Source organism: Capra hircus, chromosome 10 (assembly GCF_001704415.2).
Source record: "Capra hircus breed San Clemente chromosome 10, ASM170441v1, whole genome shotgun sequence".
NCBI classification, from domain to species: domain Eukaryota; kingdom Metazoa; phylum Chordata; class Mammalia; order Artiodactyla; family Bovidae; genus Capra; species Capra hircus.
The window spans coordinates 48,533,286-48,545,320 of record NC_030817.1 but is presented as its reverse complement, the minus strand read 5'-3'; the positions used below and the strand labels follow the sequence as shown (position 1 = coordinate 48,545,320).

At 38.0% G+C, this 12,035-nt stretch overlaps 1 protein-coding gene across 1 annotated transcript in view; it reads left to right on the top strand.

Annotated features, from left to right (window-relative positions):
* Positions 1–12,035, top strand: part of PRTG (protogenin) — a 141,386-nt gene that overhangs the window by 3,625 nt on the left and 125,726 nt on the right.

Below are 12,035 nucleotides of genomic sequence, written 5' to 3'. Positions count from 1 at the left end.
AATAGACAAAATTTAAATCTTAATACACAACTGTATCTTAAAAACAGTTTTACAGGCATCGTATCCACATGTTTTTGTTAATCCACAAAAGATAGATTTTGCTCTACACCTACAAATTGATCATTTACAAGATGAACACTAGGAGGAGGGAGCTCTTGAGATAAAGTTATAATCTTCAGGAAATACTTTCTTCAAGGTCTCCACAAGTTGAAATTTAGGAAGCTATTGGTGGGGGTTTCCTAGGTGACTTTATTGTAGCAGTCCGTATTTATGCTACCTTCATTGTAGTAACTTATTTGCGCAATAATAATTAATAGTAGAAAATAAATTGTAAGCGAAGATCTTTTTGTATTGAAATATGTCAGGAAAGTAGAGAAATTTCCAATTCTAATTAGCCTGAGAGAATGTCTGATAAACTTGCCTTTTTTTTTTTTTTTTTTTTTTTGCTGTGATGATTGGTCAATCATCATTTGTTGCTGTTGTTGTTGCCGAGTAATGGTTTTTCACTGCCATATTGTTTTCAGGATAGTGTGCTTTTTATGCCTATGTTTTATTCATTTAATTTTTGTCTAATTGTTCCATAAAGTTGTAATTTTTTTCACCTTTTTGGGTTTGTGGAATCTTGTGTTTTCATGTCCAAAAACTGTAACTTGTATTACTTTGCCAGAGAGGAGAAGGGGCAGGATGGAAAGGTGGAGGGGGACTGATGGCTCTGAAAGATTTGTCATGACCACTTGATATCAGGACCTCCTTAGCAGCCTGACAATTCTAGGATGCTTAGAAATGCTTTGAAAACACGCAGAGCTTTCAGGTTTCATAAATAGTCTCAATAGTATTGACAGTAGTAACTAACAATGTTAGTAACAGTGAAACAAAGGTTTGTATTGGCTTTTGAGTAGCCTTAGGTTTTGTATCTTTATAAAAATTATTAATGACAAATATTTTATTAGATGTAAATATTTTGAAGGATTTGGTGTGAAGTAGTTTTGATATTTTAAGTATCAAAAAAACCTTTTTAGTTAAACTATGTAGAACATTGCTTTGCTATTAAAATATCAACTATAGTATGTTAGTTATAGGAACCACACTTTTCATATGCACACATCTTATTAACTTGGAGGAGGTACTCTGCTCAGAAAGTGCATTCAGTTATTATAGAGTTAAAGTAAGATATGCCTAGTGGGTTTAGATTTTTCCTTAAAATATGAAATTTCTTAGAGATTTAAAATTTACAAAGTCCTGATATCAGAGAAGCCATGTCCAATGACATTGGAGGCTTGGATGACTTTATCCTGTGTTCAGGGTGAAGATGTAATACATATTAAACAGGAAGAGAATAGGCATTAAGTGGACATTCTGGGTTTTGTTTTTTTTTTTTTTTTTTTTTTTGAAGGCTGGCGCTCTCCTAGTTATTGATAGCAGCGGGGTGCAAGTATGTTCTTTTTATTTTCTGGTCAAGGGTTTTGTTGCCAAGCATATCATTTAGTTCTGAAGTGTAATAAATATAGCACCTGGAAATCTAAAACTTTAATCAGTGCGAGTTTTAGATTTTTAACACAGGAGTTGGTTTCTAAACTTAGGAACTAGAAGCTGAAAGTTGCACTCTAGGCAAGAATTCCATTATTCATGTGTAAATTAGGAATTCACAGGGTTAAAAGGTTAGAAACTGGCCAGGATGAGGTTTACCCTTGTGATAAAGAGCAGATGACCCTCATTCATTGGTCGAAGCTTTCATGTAGCTCTTCTGCAAAGTTAGTTATTGCCATGAATTGTTCTTGAGGAATGCAGAAATTCAAATGTGAACAGGCCTTTCCTTAAGTGTCACTGTGGAGCCTTATCTCCCAGGCACATCAGAGCCTGCTGTGTGGACAAGGTTCCTCCCCTAAGGCCTGGAGGCTTTGCTTTCCTGTTCATCCAAGCACGAAAGAATTTGTCTAACTTAGCTTTTCTAAGGCACCCCATTTTTAAAGGAAAGTATAGGGTTAAAGTAATATTTAGGTTTTTTTTAAAGTTAATCCTTTTTATTGATAGCTATTTTAGCCATTTTACATTTTCATGTAATTAGAATAGAAAAGGGAGTGATGTGGAGGGCTCTTTTTCCAGTTGTATACTGTAGTAAGAACAGGAGATTCAACCTTTACCTATAAATTTCAGTATTTTTAACTTTTGGCAGATCAAATTTTCACTTTCATAGGTGCTAAGTCTTCACTATATAAATAATTTAATTTAAATATTTTAGGAGTAAGAAATAATCTATGACATCTTGACATTTCTTACATTCTAAATGTTGAAGTAAGTAAGATAAATTTCATAGAAAAGCATTAGTGTGGTAAAACGGTCTCATATTTCAACAAGTTTAAATTAAGATAAGAGACATTTGAGAGAAGTAAAGGAGGAGGTGGATTGTGTTCTGTGATGTGTAAAAGACTGGCGGTAAGCTAGTGATTGAACAGGAAGCTGGGTGTTTATTTCCTTTCCATAAAAGGTGGAAATTGAAGTCTTAGGATGGAGGGAAAAAGCTGACATAAAGCTGACTTATATTTGCTGGGTTTTTCACGACTGTTCACTTGGGTGTGAAATAAATTTTAAGTGAGCATTTGTAGCTGGAAGACCATAGGAATTATTACAACTTTATGATGGATTTCACACCCCGCCCCCTCCAAATTTTGAGATTAGTTTTAGCATCCATAAAACTAATAGCAGTAGTTGTTTTCCTTTAAAAGACTGTAGGTTGTTTTCAATGAATAACATGTTTGTCATTTCAGTTTAAGTTCAGATGAAATGACATTTTTTGGTGAGATTAATGAAAAACTGTTCTATGAGTATGGTTTCTATTTTAAAGAGTAATATATAAATTATAACTCAAAGCTGATCTTTGAAGTATGAAGGTAAAACATTAAAAGTCTTTTTAGAAAGAAAAGAAGGTGGGTGGTATATTGAAAAGAGAAAGATAAGAACTATGAGCCTATTAGCCTAAATTCTGAATTTTATTCATCATCCTCGACCCCAGATGGGCAAGAATTTGCTTCATTGACACTTAGTGAGATTTGTAGATGCTGTGAAAAGGATAACATCTCTTACCTGTGTGCATGTTCACTTCAAATCAAGCTGTTAACAGTTACTTGTCCGAACTCTAGAGTGCTAGCACAAAAGCAAAAGTTGTTTGATTTTGAAAAAATAAGACAAACTGAGATATTTAGAGAGACTAATCTGCCAGCATTGTAGATAAGGTTCAGATGGTGCTTTCTGGGATCCAAGAAAAATCATCTTTAAATAGAAGAGAGGGTGGTATGGTTGAAAAGTACATGTTTAAATTAAAAACTGACCATCCTAAAATCGTCTAAGTTCAGGCAGGGAAGTAAAAGCACATGTAGTTCTACAGGCTTATTTACAATAACACTTGGTTCTTAAAATCTGTCTGCCTAAAAGGTTTATCAGGTACCTGTAATATCTGGATAATGAAACCAGTTTTTCCCACTTTGCCCTTGATTATTGAGGATCATTTCTCATTTTCAGAAACCTGTAATACTATCTCACTATTTTTCAAAGTTGTTGGAGTTCTTATTTTTCAATGAAGCAGAGTCCACTGAGGGATAGAATTATAATTTGGTTTAAGATGTATAAATGTGTTTGTTTATTTCTGTCAAGCTTCTTAATGGAATTTTGACGGACATTTGGTATGGCCCTGCTGTGTCAACTAGCTCTGATTGTTCTAAAGAAAGGCCCTCACTCTGAGCACTTGTTTGTCTGGGCATTTGTTGTCATTTCCCCTGAATTTAACAGCTGGGCTTATTGATGAAGTCCAGAGCAGTTTAAAAGAATAGCAGAAAACAAATCTCTTAAGCAGCCGTGTTAGGTTGAATGAGTATTTCAATTAATAAATGAATGCATTTGAGGTTACTTTTTTTGAAAACTTTTATATTCTTGACTACAATTTTGAGACATGATTTTTTCTCTCTGATTGGCAAAGGTGCTCAGTTAAGGTGATTTACTTTCAGCTTTTAAACTGGCAATTACTATTAATGTGAAAATAATCAATAATGTTAAGTCAAGCATTTTGCTGAGGATTATGCTTGCATTTTACAATCATTTGATTATTGATGTTTTAAGAAAAATTCTAAAAATTATACCACAAATATAAGTCAGGGCTATCTTAGTACTTCTGACAGTTTATGGTGTTCAGACTCTTTATTAAAACACTTTAAAAACTCATCATTTTCTAAATATCTTAGTACGTAAGAGAGGAAAAAGATATGGTTGTAAGCATTGAAGCAGAATTGACAGTTGCTCTAACATGATAATTGGCACAGAGGAAGTTCACAGTCAACAATGGACAGTAGTGATGTACAAAAAGGTAAAACTGTACCAAATTACCTTCAGTGGCTGTAATTCTGAAGCCAAGTGAACTGCTTTGGGGATACGTATTACAGAGGATAAAGGCGTCGTCCTCACAAAGGTCTCTGACATTAATCTGACAAATACTTTCCTGACTTTTAAATTTCTTGTTTTTTCCTTTTTTAAAACCTCTGGTTCTCAGAAACTGCTTTTGATGAGCTTTAAAAGCCAAATTCTTATAGACTGAACAGAAGGTATGAATTAAAATTTTTTTTTTTAGTTTCTAGAGTGTTTGCTTTTCTGTGTGTATGTGTGTGTGTATTTTATAGCTTTAGTATGTGTAGTGACTAGATTAATCAAGTAACTGTTGGGGAGTGCAATCATTGTTCAGGGTCCTGGTTTCAAACTTGTATCCTTGCTGGACTTAATTTTTAGGACTGATGGAAATAAAATTTTCTTTAAAATTTTTGCTTTATGAAACTATAGTAAATCCCTGTTTGGAACAACGTGACATTAAAAAAAAAATGATGTTGCTTTATATAGATAACTTTCTCTAAGTAAATCATATTCCTTTGGGATAATCCCCCCAAATGCCCCCCCCCCTTTTTTTGGTAGTCTTTCAACTCCACCAATATACCAAATATATATATAGAGAGAGTTAATCGATTACATTTCTCAGGGTTTCTCAGCCTTGGTTCAGTTGAAATTTGGGGCTAGGTAATTCTTAATTGTAGATGCTGACTTGTATAACATAGGATGTGTAGCTTCTAGACACCAGATGCCAATGGCACCGTTTTCTAGCTGTGTTGATGAAAGAATGTGTTTTGGGAGGCAAAATCACCCCTGGTGGAGAGCCACTGATGTTTCTGAAAGTAGTGGCAAACTTCAGTCCAAGTAATACTTGGTTATTAGTTTTTTTAACTGTTTCTGTCTTAACTTGATATTCAAATTTTCTTGGTGTTAGTGTTAAATTTATTGATTGAAGACTCCTTTTCATCCCTTTTCACACTCAAGAGTATGTTGAAAACTGCTATTAAGAGTTTACCCTCCTGTAGGTTCATTCATTTTGATTTCAGTATTTTAGATATTTTCTTGGAAATTTTTTTTTCTTAATGTGATGGACACTGTAGTTGAAGAAATGAGAAATCTCCATGTGTGGTGAATGTTAGAGAATGTTAGAGAACATCTTTTGTGAGTGCAGTAGTGAGTGCAAGGGACCTTTGGAAGGAGGTCGCCATTATCTTCATTACCTCCACCATAGTTTGGACGAGGAGATACCCCTACGTCCAAGGCAGAGAATCCCCAGCAAGACCATAGGCACTGGAGTGGCAGCTGCGCAGCACTGAGCAACTTCGAGGAGACACCCCACGTCTAAGGGCAAAGGAGAAGCCCTAGCAAGATGGTAGGAAGGGCAAAATCACATTTAGAATCAAACCCCATACCTGCCAGAGACACTCAGAGGGCTCGAACAAACCTTGTGTGCGCCAAGACCCAGAGACAACACAGAGACTGAGGCAGAACTGTGTTTGAGTGTCTCCTGTGGCACGATGGGACTTCCCTGGTGGCTCAGATGGTAAAGCATCTGCCTACAGTGCGGGAGACCTGGGTTCGATCCCTGGGTCGGGAAGATTCCCTGGAAAAGGAAAGGGCAACCCACTCCAGTACTCTTGCCTGGAAAATCCCATGGACGGTGGAGCTTGGTGCAGGCTACTGTTCATGGAGTCATAAAGAGTCAGGCATGACTGAGCAACTTCACTTGTGGCGGTATGGGTTAGCAGTGGACTGCTGCAGAGGCAGGGGCTCTGGGTGCAGCAGACTTGGGTATGGCTTAAGCCCTCTTGGAGGAGGTCACCATTAACCCCACCACAGAACTGCCCGAATTTACACAGGACTGGGGAAATAGGCTCTTAGAGGGCACAAATGGAACCTTGTGTGCACCAGGACCCAGGAGAAAGGAGCAGTGACCCCACAGAGACTGACCCAGACTTGCCCATGAGTGTCTAGGAGTCTCTGGCAGAGGCGTGGGTCGGCGGTGGCCTGCTGCAGGGTTGGGGTCACTGAGTGTAGCATGGGGCCTTTTGAAGGAGGTTGCCATTATCTTCATTACCTCCACCATAGTTTGGTTCCCAGGTAAATAACAGGGAGGGAACACAGCTCCACCCATCAACAGAAAACTGGATTAAAGATTTACTGAGCATGGCCCTGCCTATCAGAACAAGACCCAGTTTCCCCCTCCATCAGTCTCTCCCATTAGAAAGCTTCCACAAGCCTCTTATCCTTCTCCATCAGAGGACAGACAGACTGAAAACCACAATCACAGAAAACTAACCAATCTGATCACATGGACCACAGCCTTGTCTAATTGAATGAAACTATGAGCCATGCCTTGTAAGGCCACCCAAGACGGATGGGTCATGGTGGAGAGTTCTAATATAATGTGGTCCATTGGAGAAGGGAATGGCAAACCACTTCAGTATTCTTGCCTTGAGAACCCAGGAATAGTATGAAAAGGCAAAAAGATAGGACACTGAAAGATGAACTCCCTAGGTCGATAGGTGCCCAATATGCTACTGGAGAAGAGTGGAAAAATAACTCCAGAAAGAATGAAGAAACAGAGCCAAAGCAAAAATAACACCCAGTTGTGGCTGTAACGGGTGGTGGAAGTAAAGTCCAATGCTGTAAAGAGCAATATTGTATAGGTCCACGAATCAAGGCAAATTGGAAGTGGTCAGACAGGAGAAGGCAAGAGTGAATGTCGACATTTTAGATATCAGTGAACTAAAATGGACTGGAATGGATGAATTTAACTCAGATGACCATTATATCTACTACTGTGGTCAAGAATCCCTTAGAAGAAATGGAGTAGCCATCATAGTCAACAAGAGTCCAAAATTCTGTACTTGGATGCAATCTCAAAAACGACAGAATGATCTCATTTGTTTCCAAGGCAAACCATTCAGTATCACAGTAATCCAAGTCTGTGCCCCTACCAGTAATACTGAAGAAGCTGAAGGTGAACAGTTCTATAGCTCAGTTGGTAAAGAATCCACCTGCAGTGCAGGAGACCCCAGTTCTATTCCTGGGTCAGGAAGATCCCCTGGAGAAGGGAAAGGCTACCCACTCCAGTATTCTGGCCTAGAGAATTCCATGGACAGTCCATGGGGTCGCAGAGTTGGACACAACTGAGCCACTTTCACTTTCAAATGAAGACCTACAAGACCTTCTAGAACTAACATCCCAAAAAGATGTCCTCTTCATTATAGGGGATTGGAATGCAAAAGTAGGAAGTCAAGAGATACATGGAGTAATTTGGCCTTGGAATACAAAACGAAACAGGTCAAAGGCTAACAGAGTTTTGCCAGGAGAACGCACTGGTCATAGCAAGCACCCTCTTCCAACAACCCAAGAGAAGATGACCAAATGGTCAATACTGAAATCAGATTGATTATATTCTTAGCAGCCAAAGATGGAAAAGCTCCATACAGTCAGCAAAAACAAGAGCAGGAGCCTACTATGGCTCAGATCATGAACTCCTTATTGCCAAATTCAGATTTAAACTGAAGAAAGTAGGGAAAACTACTAGACCATTCAGGTATGACCTAAATCAAATCCTTTATAATTATACAGTAAAAGTGAGAAATAGATTCAAGGGACTAGATCTGATAGAGTGCCTGAAGAACTATGGACAGAGGTCCATGACATTGTACAGGAGGCAGGGATCAAGACCACTCCCAAGAAAAAGAAATGCAAAAAGGCAAAATGGTTGTCTGAGGAAGCCTTACAAATGGCTGAGAAAAAAAGAGAAGCTAAAGGCAAAGGAGAAAAGGAAAGATATACCCGTCTGAATGCAGAGTTTGAAAGAATAGCGAAGAGAGATAAGTAAACCTTTCTCAGTGATCAATACAGAGAAATAGAGGAAAACAATAGAATGGGAAAGACTAGAGATCTCTTCAAGAAAATTAGAGATACCAAGGGAACATTTCATGCAAAGTTGGGCTCATTAAAGGACAGAAATGGTATGGACCTAACAGCAGCAGAAGATACTAAGAAGAGGTGGCAAGAATGCACAGAACTGTACAGAACAGATCTTCTTGACCTAGATAAGCACAATGGTATGATCACTCACCTAGACCCAGACATCCTGGAATGTAAAGTCAAGTGGGCCTTAGGAATCATCATTATGAACAAAGGTAGTGGAGGTGATGGAATCCCAGGTGAGCTACTTCAAATCCTAAAAGATGATGCTGTGAAAGTGCTGCATTCAATATGTCAGCAAATCTGGACAACTCAGCAGTGGCCAGAGGACTGGAAAAAGTCAGTTTTCATTCCAATCCCAAAGAAAGGCAGTGCCAAAGAATGTTCAAGCTACTGCACAATTGCACTCATCTCACATGCTAGCAAAATTCTCCAAGCCAGGCTTCAACAGTACCTAAACCATGAACTTCCAGATGTTCAAGTTGGATTTAGAAATGGCAGAGGAACCAGATCAAATTACCAACATCTGCTGGATCATCAAAAAAGCAAGAGAGTTCCAGAAAAACATCTGCTTTATTGTCTGTGCCAAAACCTTTAACACGTGGGTCACAACAAACTGGAAAATTCCTAAAGAGATGGGAATACCAGACCATCTGACCTGCCTTTTTAGAAATCTGTATGCAAGTCAAGAAACAATAGTTAGAACTGAACATGGAACAACAGACTGGTTCCAGATTGGGAAAGGAGTATGTCAAGGCTGTATATAGTCACCCTGCTTATTTCTATGCAGAGTACATCATGCAAAATGCCAGGCTGGATGAAGCCCAAGGTGGAATCAGGATTGTTGGGAGAAATATCAATAACCTCAGATACACAGATGGCACCACCGTTATGGCAGAAAGCAAAGAAGAACTAAAGAGCCTCTTGAAAGAGGAGAGTGAAAAAGTTGGCTTAAAACTCAACATTCAGAAAACGAAGATCATGGCATCCGGTCCCATCACGTCATGGCAAATAGATGGGCAAACAGTGGAAACAGTGAGAGACTTTATTTTCCTGGGCTCTAAAATCACTGCAGATGGTGACTGCAGCCATGAAATAAAAAGACGCTTGCTCATTGGAAGAAAATCTGTGACCAACCCAGACAGCATATTAAATAGCAGAGACATTACTTTATCAGCAAAGGTCCATCTAGTCAAAGCAATGGTTTTTCCAGTAGTCATGTATGGATGTGAGAGTTGGACTATAAAGAAAGCTGAGTGCCAAAGAATTGATGCTTTTGAACTGTGGTGTTGGAGAAGACTCTTGAGAGTCCCTTGGACTGCAAGGAGATCCAGCCAGTCTATCCTGCGGGAAATCAGTCCTGAATATTCATTGGAAGGACTGATGCTGAAGCTGAAACTACAATACTCAGTCCCCTGATGTGAAGAGCTGACTCATTTGATAAGACCCTGATGCTGGGAAGGATTGAAGGCGGGAGGAGAAGGGGACAACAGAGGATGAGATGGTTGAATGGCATCAGTGACATGATGGAGATGGGTTTTAGTAGGCTCCAGAAGTTGGTGATGGACAGGGAGGTCTGGTGTGCTGCAGTCCATGGGGTCACAAAGAGTCACACACAACTGAGTGACTGAACTGAACTGAACATGATGATAAGTAAAACTGTATGAGATTAACAACCATAGAATAACATTTGCCGTGTAGTAGGTGGTTCATTGGGTAAATTGTTAAGAGAAGTCTTTTCAGCTCATTCACTGGTACCATAGACTTATTTTGGCCAGAAGTAATTTAACTTTTATAGATAATGATGTAAGGATGGTAGCATCTTCTGAGGGTATCAAAGGGTTATTAAAAGGGAAAGAATTAGACAATACAGTATTTAACTAGTACACAGAAAGTCACATGGAAATTTTTGAGTGATTGTTATTGAAATATTTGTTTTATGTTATTTTTTTAAAACTTTTTATTTTGTATTGGGGTTAGCCAATTAACAATGTGATAGTTTCAGGTGAACAGTGAAAGGACTCCACCATATATATATACATGTATCCATCCCCCCCACCCTGACTTCCCTTTCATCCAGCCTGCCATGTAAGATTGAGCAGAATCCATCTTCTGTACAGTAGGTACTTGTTGGTTATCCATTATGAAATATTTGTTTTACATTACTTAGTAGCAGTGGACAGGGATTTTGTAGTTTTTATCTTCTGCAGGATATTACTCTTTGTGTATGCCTCAGTTTTGGTTGTTTATGCTAGTAAAAGTTGTGATTATTGCTACATGGAGTTAATCACCTGTAGAGGCCAGTAGCCACTGGTGACTCAAGGGGGAACACTGAGATAGATGAAGAAGGAACCAGAATATTTTAAAGTTGCTCTAGTGCTGAGCAAGGGTGGTTAAATGTTTTTGGTATCGTGTGTTCTATGCCAAAAATGTACTTGGGGTGGAACAAATCACTAATTAGTTCAAAATAGAATGCACATTTTCATTATATTTGAGGAAAATAGTATTTGGGTCAAAGCAGAATTTTAATTTTGTTGAGTTCTTATTTTCCTGTCCTTGTAGTCATTCATAAAGAGGTGATGGAATTGACAGTTTCCAATAGCTGGTAAATACTCTGAGTGCTGCTGTGTTTTTTACTCAGTTGCTGAGAGGGGTGAGGTGGGAAGGCAGGAGGAATGATAGAAAGGCAGAAGAGCCAAACATTAATGCCTTCTCCATTGTTGGTGACTTACACAATTTTAGACAAATCACTTTATCATTCGGATCATTATCAGATCCTGGACAGATACTTGTCTTATCTGTAAAAATAGGTATCTGGGGGGGGAAAAGGAGGAGGGATGGATATTGAACAACACAGTGCCCTTAGTTTTGTAATTCTGTTATTATAGTTCTAAGTAAATGGCCAAGAGATTATGTTTTTGTAAGGGTGAGTCCAGTGACATTGCAAGAGAACAATTTAAGTCATGGAGAAAAAATTAAAATAGCTTGTCAGTTATTTAATTTGGTACTTTTAGGAATTCATACTCTTGCCATAGACCTTGGGAAATCTGCTTTTGGAAAGGGGAAGCCTTAAACCAGTACTGATCATTTGAACTAGTATTATTTTTAGGAGTCTAGAAAAATAGATTACCTTGCCTGAGATTGGACAGTTCAGAATAGTTGTGCTGCTTTGAAGGCTGACATAGTGTAAGAGAGGTATAACTTTACAAATATGTGTCTGGCTCTGCCAGTAATTAATAGTGTATTCTAATCTTTATTGACTCAGTGTTTGAAAAAAGTAGTACTGATTTCATCTTAAGAGAGTTTTGCTAGTGTTATTAGTGTTTTAATAGAAATAGATTATACTGGTTTCCTGCTGTGACCACCAATTCCTGTTAAGAATGATAAGGTTTAATTTTTCCCCCAGATTTCAAACTGAATTAGCTTGAATCCCTATGATTGGACTTAAAGTAATTTTGATTAAAGTACTGACCTCAAACTGGACAGATAACAAGAAAAAATGCTTTGATGTTGTATTGCATTTTGGTAGTACTTTTTAAAAGGGAGATCACTAATTTTCTTGAATAATTTTACCAGCTAAAAGTGTTCACTATTTTCTTAAAAAGAATTCATTTTTATATGTTTAAGAAAGCTGTATTTTCATGCTCTGACTTAGTAATAAGTTTAATATAGTTTTAATTGAGGCAGCTTCAGAAAAGCAGTAAGGTTACCACAAGTTTCACCAA